Source organism: Crinia signifera, chromosome 7 (assembly GCF_055691185.1).
Source record: "Crinia signifera chromosome 7, ASM5569118v1, whole genome shotgun sequence".
NCBI classification, from domain to species: Eukaryota; Metazoa; Chordata; class Amphibia; order Anura; family Myobatrachidae; genus Crinia; species Crinia signifera.
In genome coordinates this window covers 155,972,412-155,999,143 of record NC_139223.1, presented here as the reverse complement: position 1 = coordinate 155,999,143, position 26,732 = coordinate 155,972,412, and the positions used below count along the sequence as shown (strand labels likewise).

At 44.7% G+C, this 26,732-nt stretch overlaps 1 protein-coding gene across 10 annotated transcripts in view; it reads right to left on the bottom strand.

Moving 5' to 3' along the window:
* FMNL2 (formin like 2) overlaps positions 1-26,732 on the bottom strand; it is a 226,863-nt gene that overhangs the window by 160,695 nt on the left and 39,436 nt on the right. The gene's annotated exons all lie outside the window — the stretch shown is intronic.

Here is a 26,732-nt window from a genome sequence, read left to right as displayed (position 1 = left end):
TGTACTATATAGTCTTGCCTGCACAGTCTATTTTTCTGTTCGATTTTGATGCTACGGGGCCTCGCATCGAGATCAAACCGAAAATGGAATGCGTTCGAATTCGATTTGGCTTATATGAGCAAAATAGAATAGAAAGATAGACAACATTGGACCGTGTGTATACCCTATCTCAGGGGTTCCCAATCTTTTTCGAATCACAGCACCCTCACTGGGCACCCCTAGGCCCAAAAACAAATCTATATAAAATTTATTAAATTGTGTTTATGGGCGGGATGTACAAAGCTAAAAATGCGGTAAAACTGCTGCAAAAATATAGCAGATACCCTATAGAAGTCTATGGGCTTCTTTTCGCTACCTACCGCCTCCAACCCTTCCTCCCCCTAGCAAGGCAGCGGGACGTCCTTCTGGCTGCAGGGGGAGGAAGAGATGCCGGGGAAAGCCATGCTGAGCTGTCCCGGCATGAGGGGAGGAGGAAGCGCCAGGGAGGTGACTGCGATGGCACCGTGATGCCAGCCGCATATGTTAGTACATATGCACTGGCATCGCGGCAGCCGGGCGGCGATGTATATTAATACATCCTGCCCTACAGGTGCTTATTAGGTTCAGTTATGTGTTAAAGGGCAGGATTTGCTTCTGATTGTACACATAATTTATGATTGGCAGCCACCAGCACTGGTTTTGTCCATAAATAATTGATCAGAAATAATTTGAATCGGTCCTGGACCACCAACCCGTGGCACACACACAGTATTTTACCAGTGTTCATTTGCTGTTGCGTCACCAGTGGCTGCAGTGTTCATAAAGGTGTATTGTTAATGATCGTTTGCGCATAACGTCTAGCTTGTACACACTGAATCGTCTACTGCTCCTCCTCCGTTGTCTCGCTCTACTGCTGCTCCTCCGTTGTCTCGCTCTACTGCTGCTCCTCCGTTGTCTCAACACGCAGTCGCATTTTTATTATATCGTCAAAGACTGCATGTTCTGATCGTGGGCTGGGTGACATCACTGAACGATATCCTTAACTATATCCTTCAGTGTGTCGATTGCTCGGGAGTTAAAGGTACAGCAAGAAGCATATCGTATAGTGTGTACCCAGCTTTAAGCCCCATACACACTAAGCATTATTTCAAATGATATTGCTCATTTTGGCCCTTGTGATCAATATAGTACACTAAATATCGTTAACAATGAGCCATCCTGCGGGTCGTTAATGACCCCCCCCCCATCATCTGTACATGCAGCTCTCTATCCTGACTATATCGCCAATGACTGCATGTTCAGCGGCTGTCAGCTAACATCACTGAATGATAGCTTTAACAAGATCGTTCAGTGTGTATGTCAGTGATTTTCAACCTTTTTACCTTGCGGCACACTTAATAAGATTTTAAAATTGCCAAGGCACACCATGAGATCCCCCAGGGCAAAACACATTTGCCCCCACAGGAAAAAAAACAAACCTATTGGGCCCCATATAAAAAACAATCACACTGATCGCCACAGGTAACAAAAATAAAATGCATTGGCCCTTTACATGAAAAGAAGAGCATTGGGGACCGACAGTGAACTCCGTCGGAACGGGGTGCGCAAGCGTCTCATGCCCCCTTCCGACGGATGGTGAGGCCTGGCGGCTGGCAGGGGCTGGCGATTCTATCGCCAGCCCTCACAAGCATGAGGCCAGTGCCATCTGTAGGACTGGATTTAAAGATGGATGCCGTTTTAATGTTGTACGCAGTGATATTATTGTTTGCCATTGTGCATGCGTCAAAGTCGCACTACACATGTGCTGTGATGTTGTGACGGTGCTCGCAGGGATGATATATTTGGCAGTAAGGGACACTTTGCAGGAGGTAACGGGAGAGTGGCATGTCATGAACGTTTCAGGGGCATGTCACAGCTAGCCAATGCACTCCCATACACAGTACCAGTGTCTTACTGCCAGTGGCCATTCTGCGTTAACCTAGGGTTACTCAGAAGGTGGATGTTTGAACAATGTGCATCCAAAGCAATTGGTGGGCAGTTTACAGACGCATCCAATGGGGGTCTCAATACAAATCCACATTTGCATATTTTCGCACAGCCGCTGCATACAGATTTGTAGCTGTGACAGCATTCGTGCCCATGTCAGAACCAGGCCCATAGCACAGTATGCTGCAAGGAGTCTCTGAGAAACACAGGATTCAGATAAAAGGAGGACAGAACACAATGGTCTGATAGGCTTCTAACAAGCCCACCTGTGTGATCCCTCACTTTACCAGCTGCTCATTAGGTCTAGAGGTATGAAGAGTTATTGTCCCTGACAAAAGTATTATGAATGTTCCACTGACAGACAGTACAGCAATACTGACAGGCAATTAGGCAATGTTACAGCTAATTGGCTGCAAATGGCCATGGGCATATATGTGGGGTATACTCAATGCTTTTTGCAAACTGTGACAGTGAGCGGTGCTGATTGCTCGCTGCCACAGCTCGCATGGTCAGTATTCAACTCCCCCCCACCCCCCCGCACACGCCATTTCCACACGTTGCTGGGTTTTTTTCAGCAACATGGAAACAGCATGTGCGGCCGCCAAAACAGCGAGGCTTGCGGCTAAATACAGCGGGGTCCCTGCACTAGCAGCGAATCTCGCTGTTTGGGGGAACCCTCGCCGTCATCTGACAGCGAGGGTTCCCCCGGCACATTGTATGCGGTGAGCAGCGAGGGTTAAACGGTGAGGGTTGTTTGTTTTCAGCGATCCCCGCTGTGCACGGCTGCAAATGTGTTCACGCCCGTGCAAACAGCCATGGGGAGATGGAAGCCGCTGCTGACATCAGCGGAGTTCCCTCCCAACAGCCGGGCGCCACCTGTGTTTTCTAGGGCACTTCAGAAAGCGCCAGTGTGCCGCCCAAAAATGGTCGCTGCCTGTTAATCCAGCGAATGGCCAGCGATTACTTTTTTTCGCAGGGGGACCCCGCACTATGCGCATGCACTGTCGATCCGTAATCAGCTGGGCTGCGAATTCACAGCTCTGTGGTTGGGTCTGAATCAGCCCATAAAGGTGCCCATACACGTTGCGATCCTAGCATGCGTTTTGACGTTTTAAAGTTCAAAACGCATCGCATTGGTTAGAATCGCACCGTGTACCTGCGGTGATGTGATGGGCGTCCCCGCGGGTACAATATTGTATAGCACAAAAAGTGTGTGTATGTGCAGTCATGTACTTTTTGTGCTACATCGCATCGCATCACTTTTGTAGTACAGTGCGATGCAATGTCCATTAGGTGACTATAAACCAGGGTTGCCAACCCTTCCGGAATGGCCGGGAGGATCCCGAAAATCGGGTCTCCCTCCCGGCCCCCCGGAAAGGTGGGCCACCCTCCCGGATTCCGGCAGACCCCCTTTTGCCCGTAATGTACCTGGTTGTAGAAGCTTTAAATTGCCGCGATTTGCGGGTTTCCGGTGGAAGGGGTGGGGCTAAATATGCTAATCATTCATATTTAGCCTCGCCCCCTCACCGGAGACCCGCATATTGCGGGATTTGCATTACTGGGGGCAGAGACTGATGATGTCTCCATCAGGCCCCGCCCCCAGAAGTGATGCTGAGCAGACTCAAAATAATAATGACAAAGAAGTGTATCTTGCCAGACGCAAAGAGGCTAAGAAAGTGATCAGGCGTGCCAAGGCACAAGCTGAGGAGAAAATGGCTCAGTCGGTAGATAAAGGAAACAAAACTTTTTTTAAGTATATAAGTGAAAGGAGAAAATCAAATGGAGGAATAATAAGACTGCGGACAGACACTGAGAATTTGGTGGAGGGAGACAAGGCAATTGCAGATCATCTAAATAATTACTTTTGCTCTGTATTCACTATAGAAGGAGAAGGGAAGGAACCACAGTTAAGTTGCAAGGACATTCATAAAAATAAGGTAGATGGAGGTACATTTACTAGGGAGAAAGTCCTAACAGAACTTTCAAGACTGAAAGTGGATAAATCAATGGGGCCAGACGGAGTGCATCCAAGGATACTAAAAGAACTAAAAGATGTGTTGGTAGCGCCATTAACAGATTTATTCAACCAGTCACTAGATACAGGTGCAGTTCCAGAGGACTGGAGAAAAGCAAATGTAGTTCCATTGCACAAAAGCGGAAGCAAAGAAGAAGCAAGTAACTACAGACCAGTGAGCCTTACATCAGTAGTAGGGAAAATCGCACAGCACCAATAAAGTTCAAAACGCACAGCACACTGAAATCGGTACGTGTATGGGCACCTTTAGTTTTGTGCAGATTTTCTTCATCCCTATCACACACTGACTGCTGAGAGCGTGATTGAATTAGCAAGCTTTCATTATTGTGAAAGTCCAGGAAGCCGTAAAATAGAGGAAGCAAACCAATTTTAAATGGCCAATCACTCATAACAATAATGTTATCTTTAGAGATGAAACCTCTGATCTATTACTGGGACCCTTTCAGGGAACCTGTAGAGATTTCATTTCCCTGGAACACAGAAATAATACACAGGCTTCCTCTTCTGCACTTGCACAGTGCCAGTATTAGTTTATGTCTTTGTAATATGAGAGGGTATCACTTAATCAGGGGGGATATACAGTACATTTCATTTTTTGCTAGTGAAGTGACTGTTTAAGGTGCACCAGTCAAAACCTCCCAGTCTGCCTTTTGCAGGCTATCATTCACGATAATAACAGTAATGGATTATTACATTACTATCCACTCTGGATATCTGCAGAATAATTGCCTGTTCCAAATATTATCTGACAGATCTGTTTTGTCCCTCAGCCAAATGTCATCTGTTATTAAGTCTGTCCATGACACATATAAGCATATGGGCAGATAAGTGCTCAGTAACTACTAGGATGGTGAGAATAATATACCTACTGTATACTGTAATTATAGTCCTGGGGCTATTTAACATGTGCAAAAATTATCAACTTTAATATTTATTATTAGACACTTCATTATTATTTATTTATTACCAGTTATTTATATAGCACACACACATATCCTGCAGCGCTCTATAGAGAACTGAACATTGAACATTCACATCAGTCCCTGCCCCAGTGGGGCTTACAATCCATATTTCCTCCCACATGTACACGCACACATTCATTCTGGTTACATTTTTGGGTTGGGAGCCGATTACCCAACAGTATATTTTTGGATTGTGGGAGTAAACCAGAGCCCCCTGAGGAAACTCACGCAAGTACGGGGAGAATATACAAACTCCACACAGTTAGGGCCATGGTGGGAATCAGACCCATGACCTTAGTCCTGTGGGGCAGTAATGCATACTTGCCTACTTTTGATTTCACCTCTTTGGGAGATGCCTGGAGAGGCAACACGTCAGGAGGGTGGGGGCAAGGCTGACATCACTTGGCCCCGCCCCCCAATGCCGAAAAACGCAGTGATTCATGGGCCCCCGAACGGGGGCGGGGCTTAAATGCAGCGATCATGTCATTTAAGCCCCGCCCCCTCACCGCGGACCCGCGATTTAAGGTAAACCAGCGGGCAAGGGGGGAGCGGGGGCTATCACTAGGAAGCGGGAGACTTGCCCACCTTCCCGGGGGGCCGGGAGAAGGACCCGATTTTCGGGAGGCTCCCGGCCATTCCGGGAGGGTAGGCAAGCCTGCAGTAATGCTAACCATTACATTGTCCGTGCTGCCCAAATCTGTTGTCAGTTACCCAGTACCGCTGTGGATAGAACAGAGTGTGGCCAACGTACTTGCAGTGCTCTAGGGAACCGTAAACACATAACACTGCAAATAAATAAATACACACATTTCAACCATAAAGGAACAGAAAATTGAATAAAACTATTATATCACGTCGATTGGGTAATATCACAGTATTACTGTAGAGCAGTGATTTTCAACCTTTTTCAACTCATGGCACACCAAACAAGATTTTAAATTGCCAAGACACACCATCAGACATCCCACAGGGAAAAACACATTTACACCAACAAGAAAAAAAAAATATTGGCCCCCATATGAAAAAAAATAATCACACTGGTCCCCACAGGTAACAAAAATAAAATACATTGGCCCTCACATGAAAACAAGAGACCAGTGAATAACAGTTGAACTGGTGGTGGAGACTGTAAACTGGTGTGGACATCTCTAGCACTGGTGGCACACTTGAGGACAGCTCGGGTACACTAGTGTGCCACGGCACAGTGGTTGCTGTGGGGGAAACATTATCTAGTTATACCCCTCCTTTTTCCTGAATACAATCCTGTTTCTGCTATACCACTCTGGTCTGAGGGATTTATATTTTGCCTTCATCTACAGATGTCAGCATATGGCACAGAAGGGTCTCATTTTGGACAAGTGGAGTGAAAGAAAGTGAATAAGGATGTTGGTAATAGCCTTTCACAGGAAAACTCTGGGATCTGAGACAGATGTTCGGGAATTTATCAGTGTAACACTTCACAATGTTGCTTCACACAACCCAATAAAATAATTAGAATCCTCGGGTGGCAGAGAAAGAAAAGTTAATTCCTGATAACAGAAATGATCAAAGCCCGTAAACCTTACATATTATTCCATTTGACAATGCAGAAACCAGAGGTTTAAACAGTCTCTGTAACTACTGCCAATTAGCTGGCGTTCATACGAGAGCAGAATTTGTTATTATTGGGATAATAGTGATTTCCTTTCTTTGTTCAGCATGAACTTGGTGAATGACAAATACGGTAATTATAGGTAGCGTTTCAGTGCCCTTTAAATGGAACCTCTACCCTACTTCAAAGGGTTTATGTTCCTATTTGGTATACACATACAGTATAAGCATAGTTCAAGCCTAAGGAATGACAATTAAATGCTAACAAATGTAAGGGGGCACTAAGAGTGATACAGTACACTGCCCAGGGTCAATGGTAATGGTTTGGTACATTACTGCTTATATAAGGTCTAGGTGGAGCACTAGCGGTCGACAGTGAATGGTCAACAACCAGTGAATGGTCAACAACTCCTATTGTAAAGCTCAACGGAATTTGCTATATAAGAAACTGTAAATAAATAAGTAATACCCTAGGTCAACATGACAGACGGTCCACACAAGCTTAAGGTCAACATGTACATGATGGACATGAATAAAGTTGACATGAGTTTTTCACGGTTTTTGATGTCTATGTCAACTATGGATGTCAATCTTGGGGCAGCTTTTCAATCCGGGATTGAAACATGCTAAATCCTGTGATTCCCGGGATCGGCATCTCTGGGATCGGCATCTCTGGTTAGCAGGCGTGTCCCCGTACCCACCCCCACAGCGGCGGACCCGCACCGTTACTTACATTGGCGGGCGGGTGGCTGGGAGTGGAGCCAACAGCAGTGCACATAGCGACGGCAGCAGCAGCAGAGTGGGCGGGCACAGGAACAGGATGGCTTCAGAGTGGATGGTGTGGCCTGCGCAGCATGACCGCACGCCGGGGTCGAGAACAGCCGGGCCGCATCTGAACACGTGCTCAGACGCTGCCCAGCATTACTGCGCAGATACTCCAATCCCGAGATTGAAATCCCGGACTTTTGGGGACAAATTCCGGGATCCCAATATTGGCCACCCTAACGTCAACCGATGTCATCGTTGAAAGGAATACAGTTTTTCCCCCACTTCTGGTAATACATACACAGGCAGACAGCTGCAAATTCAGAGATGTTCCAGTGGTGCTTCTGTAGTAAAGCTCTATGGACACTGAATAAGTGATGAAAAATTCAGCTTTGGTTAGGATTAGGCTGCGGGAGGGGTGGGTAAGGGTAAAAATACTTACCAGGGTCCCTTGAGATTCTAACCCTTGGGATCCTGACTGCCAGGATTTTGTGCCCAACCCGCTGTAACATCTCTCTAGCGACTGTCTTTGTAACATAATACATTTCAGCATCATGACATCCTGCGGTGCTGCAAAGTGGCGATGCAGGATGTCTGTTATTAATGAGAACAGTTGTTAATGACCCTATATTATAGCTGCATGGAATATTATTGTGTATAATAATAAACTTGGTGACTAGGCATTATACTACTTGTTACTCTTGTATATTGGGCCCGATTCAGAGATTGCCACACCAGAGCGCTCATGTGTGAGCCCCGAAACTGTAATCAGACTGTGGGCCAGATGCACTAAATTTGAAAAGTGATAACATGGAGAGTGATAAACAACCAGCCAATCAGCTCCTACCTGACATGTCACAGACTGTGTTTGAAAAATGTCAGGAAAACACTGATTGGCTGTTTTTTTTTATCACTCTCTTGAAGCTTAGTGCATCTGGCCTTGTATTTTCAGTGCTGGTCAGGGGCGGCGACGATGCAACGGGAGGTGGCGACGCAGCATTTTGTGGGAGCGGTCCGGACAACAAAGGCACGTCTGCACTGCTCGGGAGAAGGGCTGTGGTGGCCACTGCGACTCTAAATATAGCTAGCTTGCGCCTGCCTGGCTTTGCAGCTTCTAGCAATGCACCCATCAAGTTTGGTGGGCACGTGGCAGTGTTGGCCTTGCCCGATGCTGGGAGCCTCCCCCATCCACATGTTGGCGTCCAGAGTTGTAGTTTAGCGAATTCTTGCTAATCTACAACTCACTCTGAATTATGCCCATTATGCTGTGCTGAACACTCAGGGATATATTCACTACAGTGCTGTACTTATCATTTATCTAGCACAGTGTGTTTCAATCACTGTGCCGTGGCACACTAGTGTGCCTTGAGCTGTTCTCTAGTGTGCCAACAGATCTAGAGAAGCCCACTAAAGGCAACTCGACAGACCAAATCACTCGCTAACAGAAAGTGAAAGCAAAACAATATGTTTCAGACTTGCTGCATATGGAGAGAGGGCGCTGTGATGACAGAGATTAGAGGTAGGAGCAATATAGTAACAATATAACAATGTAAATGGATATGGGAATAGAACATATTGGTTACAATGACCTTATACTTTGCATTTGCGTCTGGGCTGCAGACACGGCCTTTCCTATTCACTCGTCTTCCACAATTTCCATATATTTTAAAGGTCATTTAAGTATTTAAAAACATCTAAAGGCCCATACACACTTGAAGATTTTCATTTCAAAAGACTTTGCCAAAATCTTTGATAGATATATCTTTCACCAAAGTAGTGCGTACACACTGAGCTATTGTCCCCAAAGAGCAAGAGATTTTCAGAAGGGCGAAAGACTTTGCTGAAAATCTTTCATTATAAATGGGCTGGGTTTGAATTCCAAGGGTTCTGACGTGGCAGCCCTCACCGCATCACCCGCCAGCCTCCCCCCCGTGGAGCCATGCAGCGCCGGCCACATCACCCGCAGCCCCTTCCCTCCCTCGGAGCGATACCCCGTGGAGCAACGCGGCTCCCGTATCACACCCCCTTCCCCAGTGGAGCGAGTAGTGCCGGAGCGCCCCCCGGCCTGGGGCGCTACCTGGCCATATAATATATATATATATATATAAGCAAACAGGAAACGGAGGCACTCAAGACAAACGAAATAAACACTCAGAACTCAGCCTGTTTTGTCTACGTTTCAATGGTCTGCTGCCATTTTCATCAGGACATAAATACATACAAAAGCACTCACCCTTTTATGTGCTCAGCCATCACCACAAGTCCATGTGCGCCGTGCGGGCGTCCTCCCGCTGCGGCTCTCACTGATGACGTCACCACGTGCACCCGTCACCATAGAGACAAACAATAAACTGTCGGGAATAACAACAATGTAAATAGGCATATATGCACACACATGGGGCATGAAACCAGCAGCATGAGTACATATTTCAATGACAATATGCCTCAGTTTATTGTTTGTCTCTATGGTGACGGGTGCACGTGGTGACGTCATCAGTGAGAGCCGCAGCGGGAGGACGCCCGCACGGCGCACATGGACTTGTGGTGATGGCTGAGCACATAAAAGGGTGAGTGCTTTTGAATGTATTTATGTCCTGATGAAAATGGCAGCAGACCATTGAAACGTAGACAAAACAGGCTGAGTTCTGAGTGTTTATTTCGTTTGTCTTGAGTGCCTCCGTTTCCTGTTTGCTTGTATGTCGACATGCAAGTGATGTCGACTATTTGGACGGCAACAAGCACAGTTACCCACCTATTGTGAGTGCCAGTACCTGCATCTGACTATATATATATATATATATATATATATATATATATTATATATAATAATATACATTATATATAATAATATATATTATAATATATATTATATATAATAATATATATTATAATATATAATAATATATATATTATATATAATAATATATATATTATATATAATAATATATATTATATATAATAATATATATATTATATATAATAATATATATATATATATATATATATAGAAGGATAAATATAGCGGCACTCTCGGGCTTAAACAAATAATCACTCTTGAAACGAGTTCACTTCAACGTTTCGGTCTTTTTATTTTAAGACCTTCATCAGGAATGAAGACCGAAACGTTGAAGTGAACTCGTTTCAAGAGTGATTATTTGTTTAAGCCCGAGAGTGCCGCTATATTTATCCTTCTATCTTATCCCTGCATGAAGGCACCCGGCATCAGCATTACAAGGGTTACAGGAGTGCCGGTCGACGCCCGACTATATATATATATATATATATATATATATATATATATATAATATTTGCTGCCTTTAAATTAATACATTGGTGGCAGTGGGCAGAAATATATAAACATTGGTGGTCAGTGTGTTTAGCTGGGCAGACAGCACTTCTGTGCTGTCTGCTCCGTGTTGTGCAGGGTGGGGGGCGGGGCCAGCCGGGTGTTTAACCTGGCTGGGGAGCAGCAGCAGCAGAGACGCCAGCCTGGCCAGAGGGAGAGCTGACAGGCGTGAGTATGACAGGCGAGGGGGCGGGGGGGCAGTCCGCCGGGCTGAAAGTGGTTAATCTTTCAGCCCGGCAGGCGTACACACATGGCGATGATGGATGAAAAACCATCCATCATCGCCTCATCTGCTGGTAAAACCATCAGATGAACCACTTTCCTAGCGATGATGCGGGAGCGCGCATCATCGCTAGTGGGCAATCTCTGGGCCATACACACTAGGCGATTTTGAGCCGAAAATCGCTCAAAACGGCTGTTTTGAGCGATTTTCAGCTGAAAATCGTCAAGTGTGTATGGGCCTTAAGGCAGGCATGCCCAAACTGAGGCCCTCCAGCTGTTGGGAAACGACACATCCCAGCATGCCTTGCCATAGTTTAAGCATTCCCTAATTGCAAAATTGTGGCAAGGCACGATGGGACTTGTAGTTTCACCATACCTCCCAACTGTCACGATTCCGTCGGGACAGTCCCGATTTTCGGGTCCTGTCCCGATGTCCCACCCGCGGCAGGCATTGTCCCGCTGCGGGGGGGTGGCAGTTGGGAGACCCCCAATGTAGTAGAATAGACGCTGTGCGCATGCGCACAGCGTCTATTCTCGTATGAAAATGAGGTCGCGGCTAATTAGCATAAGCCGCGCCCTCATTTGCATACGCCACGCCCCCCTTCGCCGCGCGAGTGTCCCTATTTCTTCACATGAAAAGTTGGGAGGTATGGTTTCACAACAGCTGGAGGGCCATAGTTTGGACATGCCTGCTCTAAGGGCACTGTAAAGAGAAAAGACATATCCCCATAATGGATGGCTTAAATCCTCTAATAATAAACTATACCAAGTGGGAACGACATGTGACTATGGACCTTATTCTGGTTGCGGCGGCCAAACGTACGTATGTTCCGTATCAGCGTACGTTTCCCGTAAAACCCACAAAACATCCGCATACGGACGGTCACAAACACCGACAAAGGGGAGTGGCGTAGACTTGAGCGTACGCCACCGTACACGGACGGATCACCGCTTAGACTCCGACAACTGGCGTACCACAGAGTGTACGCCACCATTTACGGACGTCTCTCGTCCGTTTTCCCACCGACATCTTGCGCCTATCTGAGCGTACGCCACCGTGCACGGACGGGTCTCGATTGTTTTCAATGGAAAACTCAGCGTATGTCACCGATTGTGAGAGTGAGCGTGCGCCCGTACACTCTGGCATACCCTTCACATATATGGACCTGCAAATCTAGCCTTTCAACTATGATTAAGCCAATTAAATGAAATTCTAATTGTTATTCAATTATTGTTTTCTATTACCTCAATTGTCTACCTTAATGAACAGCCTAATAAAAATACATTTTACCTCTCCTTACATGTATATTTATTATTTTCTAATGTTGCATTTTAATCACTATCTATGTGTCCCCACATTGGTTTTACTTTTAAATAAAGTTATGTTGGTGTTACAGTGAAAAAGTTGACACATGTCGACCTCTGTGAATTGAGTGTCCTGCTTTTTAAAGTATACAAAAACACTTATTGAATGGGTGTAGATGGTTATAAAATAACTACCTTGATATATATAAGCAGGTCTTAGAATGAATCTTATCTAAAATTAAACCAACCTTTACATGTAGAGAAGTGTAGAAAGATATGCTTCCAATGTGTTTGAGTGCTGTGTGTGGCTTGCAGGTAGTGAAATAATGGTTTGGACTTAATAGGCTGCAGCATTGCTTATTACATTCAGGTGTATGTGTTTGAGTAGTAATCAGCGTTAATTAGCAGACCCAGGCGTCCGCTCTCATGCGTTATCTGTAGGAGTGGTCTGGAGGTCGCGGTGGCGGCCGCCTGTTTTGTTTCCGAAATGCACGGTGCTTTCGCCGATCGAGCGGTAGTAGCACCGTACATTTTTTGTGCACACCCCCATGTACGCCCATGTTTACTCCCAGTTTTCCTCATTATTTCGGCCGCACCCCTCAACACGCCCCTATGCCGCCCACAATGACCGTACTCTTGCGGACAGGTTTTTTTCGCACGTAAAGAACCGTCCATGAGCGTTGTGCAGTCGTCGCGCCTGCGCATTGCGGAAGGTACGCATGCGCAGATAAAAAAAAAACGGAACGTACGCTTACGGCCCAGCCGCACGAACCAGAATAAACACCTATATTACATAGCCCTATAAATTATTCACATAAATAGAATTATAACATATTTTATTAACAGTTTCCAGTTAAACACTGCAGACTTTAAGTGACCATTATTTCTTTCCCTTCTGTAGAGGTTCATTTTATAGACACATTTTCTGGGCCGTGTGTGATGCGGTGAGAACATATTGAACTATTCTCACTATAAAATAATAGGCCCAACCCTTTCAGCTCTAAAAGGCTTCAAATTAGCAATTGTGGTTTGGAGGGGAAAAAAAAAATACCTCAGAAGCTATAATGGGCGATCGGCGGTAATTCACAGCCACGCTGTCACAGGCCCTTTCCAGATTAGGGTCACAAGTTCACAAGGAAGCCCCGTGCCCTTTATCCCTCTAGCAATACAATGTAGAGACAGGGATGCTTTTAGGGACATGGGGTAAGACACGGCAAGTGCCCCCAGGGCAGGAAGGAAGATTCAATACTAATTGACTGAACCCTTTCAATACATGGTAGATTGCGATGTTTTCTGACACACTGAATGCAGACGGATTTGGGAGGCATGTTGTGGGAGGAACGCGACAATATTAAGCAGCCTGTGGGCAGTAGGTTCTGAACCACATTATCATATAACAAGAATGCATTTAACAGTATTCAACCATATGTTTGGTTAATATAGAGCTCAAAATATAGCACGTGTATAGAGGAAAGGAATATGATTGACATACATTGGGTCGACCTATAAAGATCAACAGGCACTAGGTGGACACCTATATTAGGTCTACAAGCATTAGGTCCAATTGGACACAAGCATTAGGTCAATATGGCAAAGGTCAACATGAGGTCGACTTGAGTTTTTCATGTTTAAAAAACAAAAACAACAGATGGGTTTTCATTCTACACTATCCAAGTGGGCAGAGTGAGAATATAATAGTGTGCCGAGCATGGTCCGAAGGGGAACAAGGGATCACAGTACATTGATATGGTGTCCATGTCAACTTACGACGACAACACCAAAAAACTTAAATGCATGTTGACCTAATGTTGGTGTGGTGTCAACATTTTGACTATGTTTACCTAAAGCATGTTGACCTAAAATAGGTGTCGACCTTGTGTCTGTCGACCTTTAGTGGTCGACATAACTTGTGTCGATCTAATGACCCATACCCAGAGGGAAACAGGAGAGATTCCCAAGAATGTAAATGAAAACTAAACTGTAGCTTGTAAAGCACCCAAGCGCACTAGACTATATCATCAACAATTTCCCTTGGACTCCTGGGAAAACGATATACTGCATACACACGCTTAACGATATCGTTGACGTCATCCAGTCCATCTACAGATCACGGAGGACATCGTTAACGACCCACGGGAGCACACATCATTAATGATATTGATTGTACACAATGGACAATATTACAAATGATGGGGCAGATGTATTAAGCATGGAGATAAAGTGGAGATAAAGTGAAAGGAAATAAAGCACCAGCCAATCAACTGCCAACTGTCATTTTCAAACACAGTTCATTGGCTGGTGATTTCTCTCCTTTCACTTTGTCTCCACTTTATCTCTTCTCCAGGCTTAATACATCTGCCCCAGTGACCCTTATCGTGCCATTATCGCATCGCCTCTTATCGGCGTTCCCAGGGCCGGATTTGTGCCTAGGCCCATGAGGCACCGGCCTCAGGGCGGCACCAATTAAGGGCGGCAGGCAGGCTGAAATTCTGTTAAATAGCAGTATGGCAGAGTGGGTGGGCAGCGGCGCTCGTTTATCATATGTCGGCGGCAGCGCCGCTCGTCACCCGCCACTGCCCACCCACTCTGCCATGCACATTACATCACCTCTTAGTGGCTGGGTCCGACGGTCCTCCTGCGCGTTCGGAAATCGCTCAGGCTCACTGCTGCCGGCTCCTGCCCATTGGCTACTCTACACACACACAGTCTATTGGCTGTTGTGTATCCACCAGCTGAGCTGAGCGGCGCGCAGATACTCCCTGTGCTCAATCAGTCACAGACAGTGTGTGAGCCGGAGAGAGACTGACGGAGACACTGTGCTAATCACTGTACTAATAAGTGCCTCCCTCCCTCCGGGTCCTCCGTACAGTGAGGACCCAGAGTGCTTAAAAAAATATTGAGGTGGGCTACAGTTACATTTTAATGAAATATATAATAACAATGATTAAATTACATGAAAATAGGGGGGGGGGGGGCACAAAAATGTTGTGCCTAGGGGCGGCCTGACCCCTAAATTCGCCCCTGGGCGTTCCGTGCTGTGATTTACCTCCCGGTTGGCTCCTCTGTACATGTGCGAGATCTCTGAAATATCAGAAGATCTCACATGCAGGCAGAGCCCAGGGATACCGCCGCCACCGCCGCAGGTTAGCATACATAGCAGCGGGTAATCCTGATGATATGTAACAAAACAATCAAGTCACAAAAGTGCACTTATTGTTTCGTTAATAACGTCTGAATGAGTTCCCATTGCCATACCAGAGGATTTTGATGGCAAAATCATTCGATGTTTGAAAATAATGTAGAGAAAAGTGATTCTCTCTGCATTATCTGCTGTCGTATATACAGAAGCTCATTGTAAGTGTCAGACAGCGCTGGTTATAGCACAACTGGCACTTAACACCTGAAAAGCTATGAAGGTTTCTTTTATTTACCCCCTGCAGACATTGAAGACAGTGATTTTGTAGGTTAGAGACAGGCTTACCCCACATAGGGGAAGCCGCCATTTTTGGAGATAATCAACAATTTTGGAGCTTGTTAGTTCACAGTGCTGTCACTAATACCAGGGTTCCCGTTGTACTGTGTTGCTCTTGTGAGACGTACAGCCTAATTTTAGACCTGATCCCTGGGCTGATAATTTGTGGAGCCCTGCAATCAGGTATATCCTGCCCTGCCAGAGTGAAATCCCACTCGTGCAAGCGGAATCGGTACATCTGTCAGACCAGACTTAGGTCTACAGTCATTAGGTCGACCCCGGAAGGTCGACTGGCCCCAAGGTCGACAGGGTTAAAGGTCGACATGGGTCAATGTCGACATGACTTAAGGTCGACATGGGCCAAGGTCGACATGGGTTTAGGTCGACATGAGTTTTTCACTGTTTTTTTGACACAGTCGACATGGACACAGTTGGAGTTGAACCACAGCCCCTCGCTTCGCTTGCAATGCGTCGGGCACACTATTTTATTCTCCCACCACGCCCTAGTGGATGGTAGGGTATGAAATGTCGGCTCAAAAAAAGTGAAAAACTCATGTCGACCTAATGTCTGTCGACCTAAACCCGTGTCGACATTGGCCCATGTCGACCCTAAGTCATGTCGACCTTGACCTTACGTCATGACCCCCTCTCACCCCCTCATCTTTTCGCAAGAGCTGTCCTTTGCGATACTAGTAATCAGGGCCGGTGCAAGCTTCCCCCCCGCCCCCCCCCGCCCCAGGCAAATCCTCCGCCCGCCGCCCGATGCACCCCCCCCCGCGCGTGCTTCGGGGGGGGGGGGGATACTGCGGCGGGCACCCGCGCTCCGGGGGGGGATTTGCGGGCGATACTGCAGCAGCAGCCCCCACGTCCAAGGGGGGAGGGCAGCGTCGATTCAGAGGCGGGATGGGGGGTGGGGGAAGAGGGAAGCCCTCTGTCTTACCTGCTCCCCGCTCCCAGCTTTCTATGGTACCTCTATGGTACCTCTCCTCGGCGGCTCATTACCGCCCTCCAGTGCCCGGCGCCCTAGGCAATTGCCTAGTCCTGCCTAGTGGTGGCGCCGGCCCTGCTAGTATTGCATATGTGATAAAGTGAAAGGAGATAAAATACCAACCAATCAGTTAATAGCTGTGATTTCTCAAACCCAGCCTGTGACATGACAGTTAGTAGCTGGTTGGCTGATACTTTATATCCATTCACTCTCTCCAAGGTTTAGTACATAGACCCTTGTGTTTGAAAAGTGGCAGGAGCTGAATGTTTGGTGCGTTATCTCGCTCCAACCTTAAACTTTAAAAAAAAGTCACAGACCTGGGTGAGTAAGTGCAGCAGTTGCAGCATGACCTGGACATGAATGAAAGGCAGCCTGCTGAGTAAAACAGTAAAAAAGAAAAACCTGAGGACTTATAGCTTGGCTGGGACTTCCCTACCAAACGGAAAGCATGTGCACGCCACATCTGCTGAGATCTACACCTACACTACAATAATAACTGTATTCTTCTTGCTGGAATAACTGGGCTCTTGTGTAGCCTGTGTGTAAAGATATCACGTTAAGCCCAAGTGTCTGACTCCAGCCGGCAGATGTTGCTCGGAGCGAAACACAGGCGGAGAGCAGTGCGGACAACTCTTCCACGGGACTCAGAGCACATCTTTCACACTGAACCGTGCATGAACTTCTATCCTGGCTGCGGAGAAACAGTCTACAGCTAAATATTTCAACATGAATTCAATTAAGCAGATGAAAAGTGTTTGAGAGCAGCAGGCAGAATGCACCCTACCCCTAACCTGCCACACTGCATTACTGACTCCATATAGACCATCATGCCTGTCTGATTCTAGGTCAGAAAACCACTGGATAGACGCACAAAGAAGCCAGTTACGTCTCCTGAGCCAGTCAGAGTTAATACAGCTCTTCTGCTGCAACCCTCATACTAGTACAATTGTGCTATATACTGTCATTGTGGAGCAGCCAAATAACCGTCAAATTGGAAACACATGGTCATCGTAACTGCACTGCAGTAACTCCTTACTGAAACTGCATTCCCCATGCTATAGCATAGGGGGTTATTCAGACCTGATCTGCATTGACCATGCTATAACAAAGGGGGGTATTCAGACCTGATCGCATGGCTGCAAATTTTCAGGTCGGGCAATTATCGATAGACTGCGTATGTGCATGGATCGTAATACGCATTCTTGAGGCTAGCCTGCGATGATATCATGCTACTTTTTTTTATTGTTGGCCGTACGCAAGCTGATTGACAGAAAGCCGTGTTTGGGGGTGTCAATCGGACGTTTCGGGGGTTTCAGGGAATACAAAGGTGTTTGAGGGGAAGGCATATAACCAATCAGCCTGTTTCTATCACAGCCACGGAATAGGTCCTGGGCTACGCACAGACTGTACACACTGGAAAAATCATTGGATGGATTCATGCAGATGTAGTTACGGCTAGTTGCAGGGCTGCACAGTTTTCACGTTATCGAAGCCTTGCACAGGGCGGGATTTCACTGAATCTTCCACTGTCTGAAAATATATACTGTAGAGAGCAGCGCAGAAAAGAATGGACAAGCCAATACAATATATGCCGGTACTTAAGCTACATACTGTTTAAGAGCGAGCACAATTGAATCACCTACGGCAAGACAGCAGTTCTATATTTACAAAGACAAAAACTGATAGCAGCCTATGAGGTATATTCAATTGCAGTCGAAACTGACGTCTTGTCGGAAAGACATCAGTTTCCAACTTGAATAGGTCGGAAGGGGTTCCGACCTATTCAGTAAGGTCTGTCGGACACCACATGCATTGGCGAAATAGCTGCGGATCCACGGGCTTTTGTCAGAAACGCGACCAAATCCGTCAGGTATTGTCCCTGTTTCCGACAATATCAATCCGACGTTAAAAAAGTCATAATGAGGCCAGAAGGACAGCACCCAGTGAGCAGCAGCAGCTCACCCGGCACCGTCCACCTGCATGCCTCCCCAGTCCCTCGCCCGGTCCCGCAGCTGACTGGTTGAGCAGCAGCAGCAGCCGCCAAATCAAACAGTCAGATCTGTCCGATGATTGAATGGGGCATGTCGGATCCATTCCAACAAATAAATGTCGGAATGGATCCGACTGCAATCGAATATACCTATTAGAGAAGCAGCTTGGTGTTCTTATAGGTCAGTAATTACTTTGTCTGCTGAAGCCTTGAGCAAATACAATACAATCACTGATAGGGTTTAAGGAGACCACATGAAAGCGCAATACTGTACAGTAACCCTGCTCTTCTAACATTTGATCTTTTATTTAAATAAAACTGTTCAGCACACAACTTATGATATGGACATTTCACAATGTATATTGTAACAAACATGGATCATATTACTGCTAAAACATTGCAGTGATCTGAGGGAAGACTTTTATTATTATTTCTACAATGCCCTTGTCTCATCAGTTTATATTATATACCAAATTAAAGGTCTTGGTCCGAAAAATTATAATGGCATTATAATTGGTTGCTTTGTTTCTAAGTTATGTGCACCACCACTGTGACAGTTGGTAAACCTGCTAAGTGGTCTGGAAACTGTGACAGTTATTTGCAGTCATCCACTAAGCTAATTTGTCTAATAATGGGGTGAAAAGATGTAAAATGATTGCCCAATAAACCTTTGTCTGGTTAAAACTGAGCACATAAGCTAGTATAAATTATTTCCGTAATAAGACCCTTAGTTATTTAAAAAAAAGTATTTCCAGAGCACCTGATTACTAAAATTGACTGTCCGGGGTATATTTACTAAAAGTTGATTTGGGACCAGTGCTGCTGCCCAGAGGCAATAATGTGGTGGCAGGGTAACTACTCTAGTAGTACCTACATCCACCTGGTGGGGAGCCTAGTGGGGCACCTCCTGCTCCCAGGCTCCTCTTTTATGATGTCATGTTGTCACGGTTGACGGCAGTTGCCAGTCCAGGGTACAAAAGCACCCTAGTACAGCACTGTTTCTTGAGCCTAACCTAGTCAATAGAAGGTAAAGTTATAGAAAAAGATAGCATTTTGTTAGAGTTTCCATCCACCAGAAATATATGAGGTATGAGGCACCATTACATTAAAACCCCAAAGATCAAAAAGGTTTAGAAAATCGGAGAGTAAAATCTAGAAAGTGCTTTTCTTTCTGTGATTATGTCATACACTATGACATCATCACAAACAGCGTCTTAATTAAGTCACTGTAAGGACCAATGTTAGTCACTGTGAAGAGCACTGCAACACTAATAAGGAAGGGATGCCAGAGATAGTTTGGGAATAAATCCCTTATTATTAAATTAACCTGACTATAATTTCAAACATGGGGCCTAATTCAGTACTGTTCATTAAAGTCACTAAACGCGACATTGGGAGGGTGACAATGTGGCGTTGGGAGGGCAAATTCCAGACAACGGAGGAGTGTCCTGACCGTTTTGGTGTTGGGTCGCGTCGGCTGCATGACGTCACGCGCAGTTGATGTGACTCAAAACATGGCGGCTCTGAGCCTCTAGTAATTTCACAACTGCTGCTGAATAAGAATATCCACGTGCTGCAGAACTCCAGATTGCAGGTCCTGTACCTGTTTTACTAGTAATCCAGGCAATCTTGTGTTCTGACCGTATAAATGTTGCAAGATAACTTTTCAAATTGGATCATTCTGAATCCTAGCCTTAATGCTCCTTTAATATATGTATGTGCATGTTGGCTGCCTGGGAGCGGATGTTGCGGGTTCCCTAGTGGAAGTATGGTGGAACCATTAAGATGTTTTACAGTTTAGCTAAAAAACATTCAAGGTTCTTAAGAGAAATGTAAATGGACCCCAAGCCTGCAGGTGCTACCGGCCAATAAGAGACTTCATTGTCTTCCAGAGCAGCTGCCTTCTGGATAGAAAAGCAACGTATCTGAACAAAAAGAGGGACAGGCAGTTCCGCTTTCCTTCCAAATATTTATATCATAAAATAGATTTTTTTGGGGACTAAATAATATATCCAAAGTTTTCAAACAGAGATTTTAAAACACTGATTTAGCATCAATTAAATACTACGGTTCTTTCAAAGCCATCAAAGCCACTGATCATCAACAGCTATGTAAACCTGACATTTAGTGAATATGTCCCCTTGTTCCTGATGGCTGTGGATATTTTTTTAGTTGCAGTATCATACTTCAACAAGCGTTGTTGCTATATCTTGGATTTACAATCTACAGCAATGCAGGTGCATACACACTAGTATTCTAGATATGAACAATAAATTATATATGCATATAGGTGAGTGTGTATGCACAATGTTGCTGGCAGCGGACATTGTTAGCAAGAGCCATTCTACAGAATGCAGCATGCAACCCCCCCCCACCATCGCCCACGACTAGGTAAACATATTGTTTAATGTGTATTCAGCATTAAGCTTGCTGAATTCTGAAGAAGTTGCACCTATTTGGCTTTAGAAAAGAAAAACGTCTGCTCCCCCCTGCAATCATGGCCATTTTATTGGTGAGTTTTTGCTGTCATACAGTGACAGTTCCTGATCTCGAATTACTAAGTTCCTGTTATCCAATTTTTAACACTATTCTGTATTCTCTTACTTGTCTATACCCAAGAGTAAAGGTCCATATACACTGGGCGACTATGCCCAGCGTGTATGGACAGCGATGATGTCAATCATCGCTGCGGGGAAAGCCGCTCAGTGCATTCACACTGAGCGGCTTTCCCCCTGCCTGGCACCAACGGAGGGGGAGGGGACAGCTTTGCATAGTGGAGCGCTATGCAAAGCCGTGCTGAAAGCCGCTCATCTGCTGGTATTACCAGCAGATGAACGGCTTTCCCGGCGATGTTGCGGGAGCGCGCTGCAGCGATCACCGCTCATCGCTGGGGCATACACACTGGGCGGCTTTGAGCTGAAAGCCGCTTAAACCTGCTGTTTTGAGCGACTTTGAGCTCAAAGTCGCCCAGTGTGTATGGGCCTTTATCCTGCGTTCCTGACATTCTGCTAGGAAATCCTGAGTTTCTGACATGCTGCTGTGTGAGATCCTAGTTCTTGATATTTACAAACTCTCCTACAACCATGAGTTTCTTTGCCCATGTGCAGTTCTAATTTCTGGCATACGGCTTCCTATGTGTACTCATGATTTACCATTGTGGCCTGCTGACCTCCAATCATAGTCAACAGAGTTTTAGTAAGAGTACTAAAGATTCCTACACTTCTACAAGATTCCTACACTTCTACAAGTCTCTGCCCCCTTGTCACATTCAGCAAGACAATTTAAACACAGCATGTTGTTTAATAAGTTAGTATTTCAGTGCAATGTCAGTTTTATTAAACAGGAGTTTAATGATTCACAGGAGGTGAATCAGGCCTGTGTTCTACCACCCGTCTCAACATGTCACAAGAATTTTTGAAAACCCTTAAAATACATTAGGTAGAAGAAATTGGGATATGTGAAATATACTGTCCTTACATAGGTTTATAGGTGATGCTTTTTGAACTTGCCCATTATTCACAGTTGCTCACTGGGCTGCAGAGAGTGGACATAGGCTCCCGTAATGAAAGGGGTGTGACCAAATCCAGGGGGCATGGTTATGTCCCTTAAAAAAAATTACAGCATACTCAATACACCTGGACCTACAGTATAAGAGAATACTTCATTAAATTGGGTACACACTGGAGTTGTTCCGACATTACTGTCAATACAGATTATCCTCCTATAGATTGTAAACTTGAGAGCAGGGCCCTCTTACCTCTATATCGGTCTGCTAGTACCCAGTTTGTTTTATTACTGTTGTTTCCATTGCAAAGTGCAACAGAATATGCCGCACTATATCTATCTATCTATATATTTATATATATATATATATATATATATATATATATATATATATAAACTGCCAATAGATAAATTACGCATACACACTGGAGCGATCACAGTATCATGAATGTCACACATACACACTGAGCCATATGCGTGATATGCTGGTCCGATCTGACGGACCGGACAGCCTATCACCCAGCGTGTACCTGGCTCTGCTCTTTCATCAAATACTGAGATTGATCAACTGGTTTACAAATCAGGTGTCTTAAAACAATTCAGTTACTTACAACAATACCATAAGAGTAACAATTTGGTACCTTTCTTTCATTTATCTTTTTAAATGACTACATGCATTACAGTGATTCACAGTGCTGAACAAATTACTATGATAACACCAACTACATGGATAAATCAATAAACTAATTTGTCAATATTTGGGATCACAAATAATTGCAAGTTTAAAATTCATATGTTGCTTCTCAATAGTGGTGGCAGTTATTTGTGGGCGGATTCTTCAAAGCATAGGTGCCGATTTATGTTTTTGCTGGTGGGTGCTCAAGCCAAAAATATAGAGGAGTAGCTTCATGGGGAAGGGGTGTGGCCACAAAATAATACCAATTTATATTACGGAGTACAGTTGTCTCCAATATTCAAATTACGGCAACAGAGTTCTACATACATAAATGCCCCCACAGTGCAGGTACATAAATGCCCCCAAAGTGCAGGTACATACATTTCCCCCACAGTGCAGGTACTCCACGGACAGAATACACTCTTCCCGGCATACTGTTTTCCAGGTGGCGGGTCCGGCGATGTGGGTGCTGCAGCCGCAAATTAGCAAGTTAATATGGTGGCCCAGCAGCGGGAAACGGGCCCGTGGGTGCTCGTTCATTTCTGTGGGTGCTCGGGCCCTTGGGCACCCACAGAATCAGCACCTATGCTTCAAAGTGTCGTCTATCAATCATAAGAAACCAATGACATTACTGAGGCTGTTTATAGTGGGACTGTGCTCCACAAATGAGTACTAAATGAAGCTAATGAACACTAAATAAAGCTAATGAACACTGAATTAAACTCATTTACACTATTTGTGTGGAATTTAAATGAAGAACGCAAAATGAAAAAATAAATAAGTAATAATAATACCCCAAAGCAGTTTAAGATCAACTGTATGTTCTGATTAGGATATCATTTAAATTCTAGGGGGCATATTCAATTACCCATGAGCTCCAGGTTTAACGCTTTGAGATATATAATTATTCTGCATTTTCCCTGCGCGGTAATTCATAGTTTTGGTAACATGCTGGAACCTATGGGTCTCTGCGCTAATAATAAACCCAAAAGGGTGCTCCAGAGGCTGCGAATAAAACTTGTTATGTACAGAAATCCAGGACCTAATTGAATAGGTCCGGGCTGACAATAACCCTAAGAAAAACCCTATAGCTAATTGAATCTGCCCCTTGGAAAACTTGTGAATGTAAACCATAAGGAAACACATCTTTAGCAACAAAATTGTTGATTACACAGTGTATTTCCAAATAACATTTTGCAACTATAAAAGTTTTCAATATGTCACTCTACTTTGAGTTTACGCAATTGACTCTAAGGGGCACGAGTGAGCTCCCATGGCCGTTCCCGTTATTGTGATCACAGTAAACTTGCTTAAACCGTCCTAGGCAAACTAGGCCAGAAATTCTAGGGGCCTTTGAGCATGGGTTGGTGATAATAACATAATCAAGGCAGTCAGGCAGAATTCACTACCTGCCTCCCAGCCCCAGTGAATTGCTGTCAGCCTGTTGATTGGTGGACAGTTGGATCTAGTCTCCAATCAGAGTGACAACGGACGTTGACTGTATGAAAGCATGTGGAGAGAACCACAGGAGGGTATGTTATGATTTTTTTTAACTGGTTGCCATACCGTCCTATACTCACTGGTTTGTGAGAAATGGGCCCCCAGTTCATTGCTTTGCCTACAATGCTTTTAAGACATGCATTCAAGGAAGCCTGAACCAGCCTATCTCAATCAATCCAATAATCTATATATTAAAGACTTATCTTGAAGACTTTTAGGCAGAGAACAGAGCCATTCCTTGAAGTAATGTATACTTACTGAAGATGAGTAATTCATATAGACACATGCAAACCACATTTAATGGAAGTTTAGCTAAAACACATTTCCAGTGGTCATAAAAAGAGAAAACATTTTTTGAGCCGGTACCCCTGGGAATGCCGGCGAATTATCCCCACATTTTCTCGTTTCTAATTCACATCTGTCAACATAAAATTCTTTCTTGTAAAACCATTTTCTTTTAACTTATTTTTTGAGCCTAGATAAAATGAAACTCAATTTACTCAATGTTTAATTTATTTTCTTCATAGACTTAAATATATATATATATATTGCTAACTACTCCTCGCAAGGTAAAATACCGCCTGTGACAACTAGAGGGCCACTCAATGGATCAATTTACTCCTTTGTGTGCTAAAAGATGTCATAACAGAAAATGAAAGCAATTTTGCAGGGACACTGATCCGTTTCAAACTTGCTGGATATGGATTGGAGGTAGGAGCAGATAGGGACCAGGGGTGGGGTGTAAAGTTTGTGGGATAAAAACTGTCACAGCTCAAAGTGAAATTAAAAACTGTCACAGATTAAAGTGAAAGTGCATTGCTGAAGCCGTCATTTTGAAGGGCTGTTAACTAGTGTATGATAACAGGGTTTGCAAAGCACTGTGTATACTTATCTACTGCATTATGGTGGAAATAAAACCCTTACAAATGTTGTAGCACATTTGTGTGCAAAAGGATCTTCCATAAGCTCAGAATCAGTAAAACACACATAGGGCGGTATTCAATGACGTGAATCGTTGGTCACGGCGATTCTGATTTCAGATTCGCCAGCCATTCGCCGTTTTTTTTACGTCGAGTCACCACGCGTAGGGATTCGTCGGGAGTCGCCGGGACTAGCTGTGTCACCCTATTCAACGTGGCTGAGAATCGCCGCCCCCAACGGCGATTCTCAGCCAATCCGGCGTTTCCCTAAACAGCTTCAGTACTGTAAGAAATTGCAGTGAAATGCAAGAAAAATGCAAATTACCCTGAAAAAATGATTCCAATACAGCAGACTGCAAAAGCTGTGTAATCTCCTCAAAGGCCAAACGAAGGAGTGAGGTGGGGAGGAGAATCATGGGTAAGTGAGGTGCATCATGGGTAAGAATAGTGCTTTGTGGGAGAAAAATAAATACCAGAAAAAATTAAATATATATTTGTATAGCACTTCTACAACCATCAAATCACACAAGGGCAGCAAATAATATTAGATTACACTTGCAGAGTGAAATTAAACCCCTAAAACCAATTATTTCACAGGTTCATAACAAAGTTCACCATAAAAAGATGACGAGGGACACTCGGTGAGGAACGGCGATATGAAACAAGAAATAAGAATCGCCAACTTCTCATTGAATACACTTTTGGCGATTCATGGTGATTCCCGTCGACTACCGGCGAATCCCCATGAAAATTCCTATAGACAAAAAACGGCGATTTGTAGAGAATAACATTTGGCGATTGGTGCTTCATTCACCGGTCGTCATCGGCGAATAGAGGTCGTTGAATAGGGTGATTCGCTTTTTCAGCTCCAAAAATCGCCGGCACACACGAAAAAAACACAGAATCGCCATAAAACTTGGCGAATCTGCCTCATTGAATACCGCCCATAGGCAGGTAGTTAAAGGTTATGGAGACCTTCCAATTACTCTTCTTGAATTACATTTAAATAGAGCACAAAACAACTTTTATCGGATGAAGCATTACAATATAAAATCAAAATGAATGTGTAATGGTGTACAGTATGGTCCTTCAATTCTGGGTTATCTGTACAGCCAGAACACTACGTGAGCAAAGAAACACACACACACTCACACACACACACAGATCTACAATTCAAGGATTTAATTTGGAAGGAAAAATGCTGATGATCTTGTTGGCACAGATGACCACGCAAACTTGGCAGGGAAAGAACAGCTTAGCAACCTCTTTATACTGAGATCGTATTTCCCTGCATTGGCTTCAGGATAGGTTTTCAGCAGTTCTGTCTGCCGTGCAGCTTGTTGGGCATGTGAATGAACAAACCAGGCTGGGTGCTGGGAGAATACACTCTACGTTCTGCAGTGAAACTGATTTGGATCCACCCTACGCTGTGGTTTTAAATGGACACTGACCTCAAAAAAAGTATGCATACATTAGAAATGACTGTAAAGGC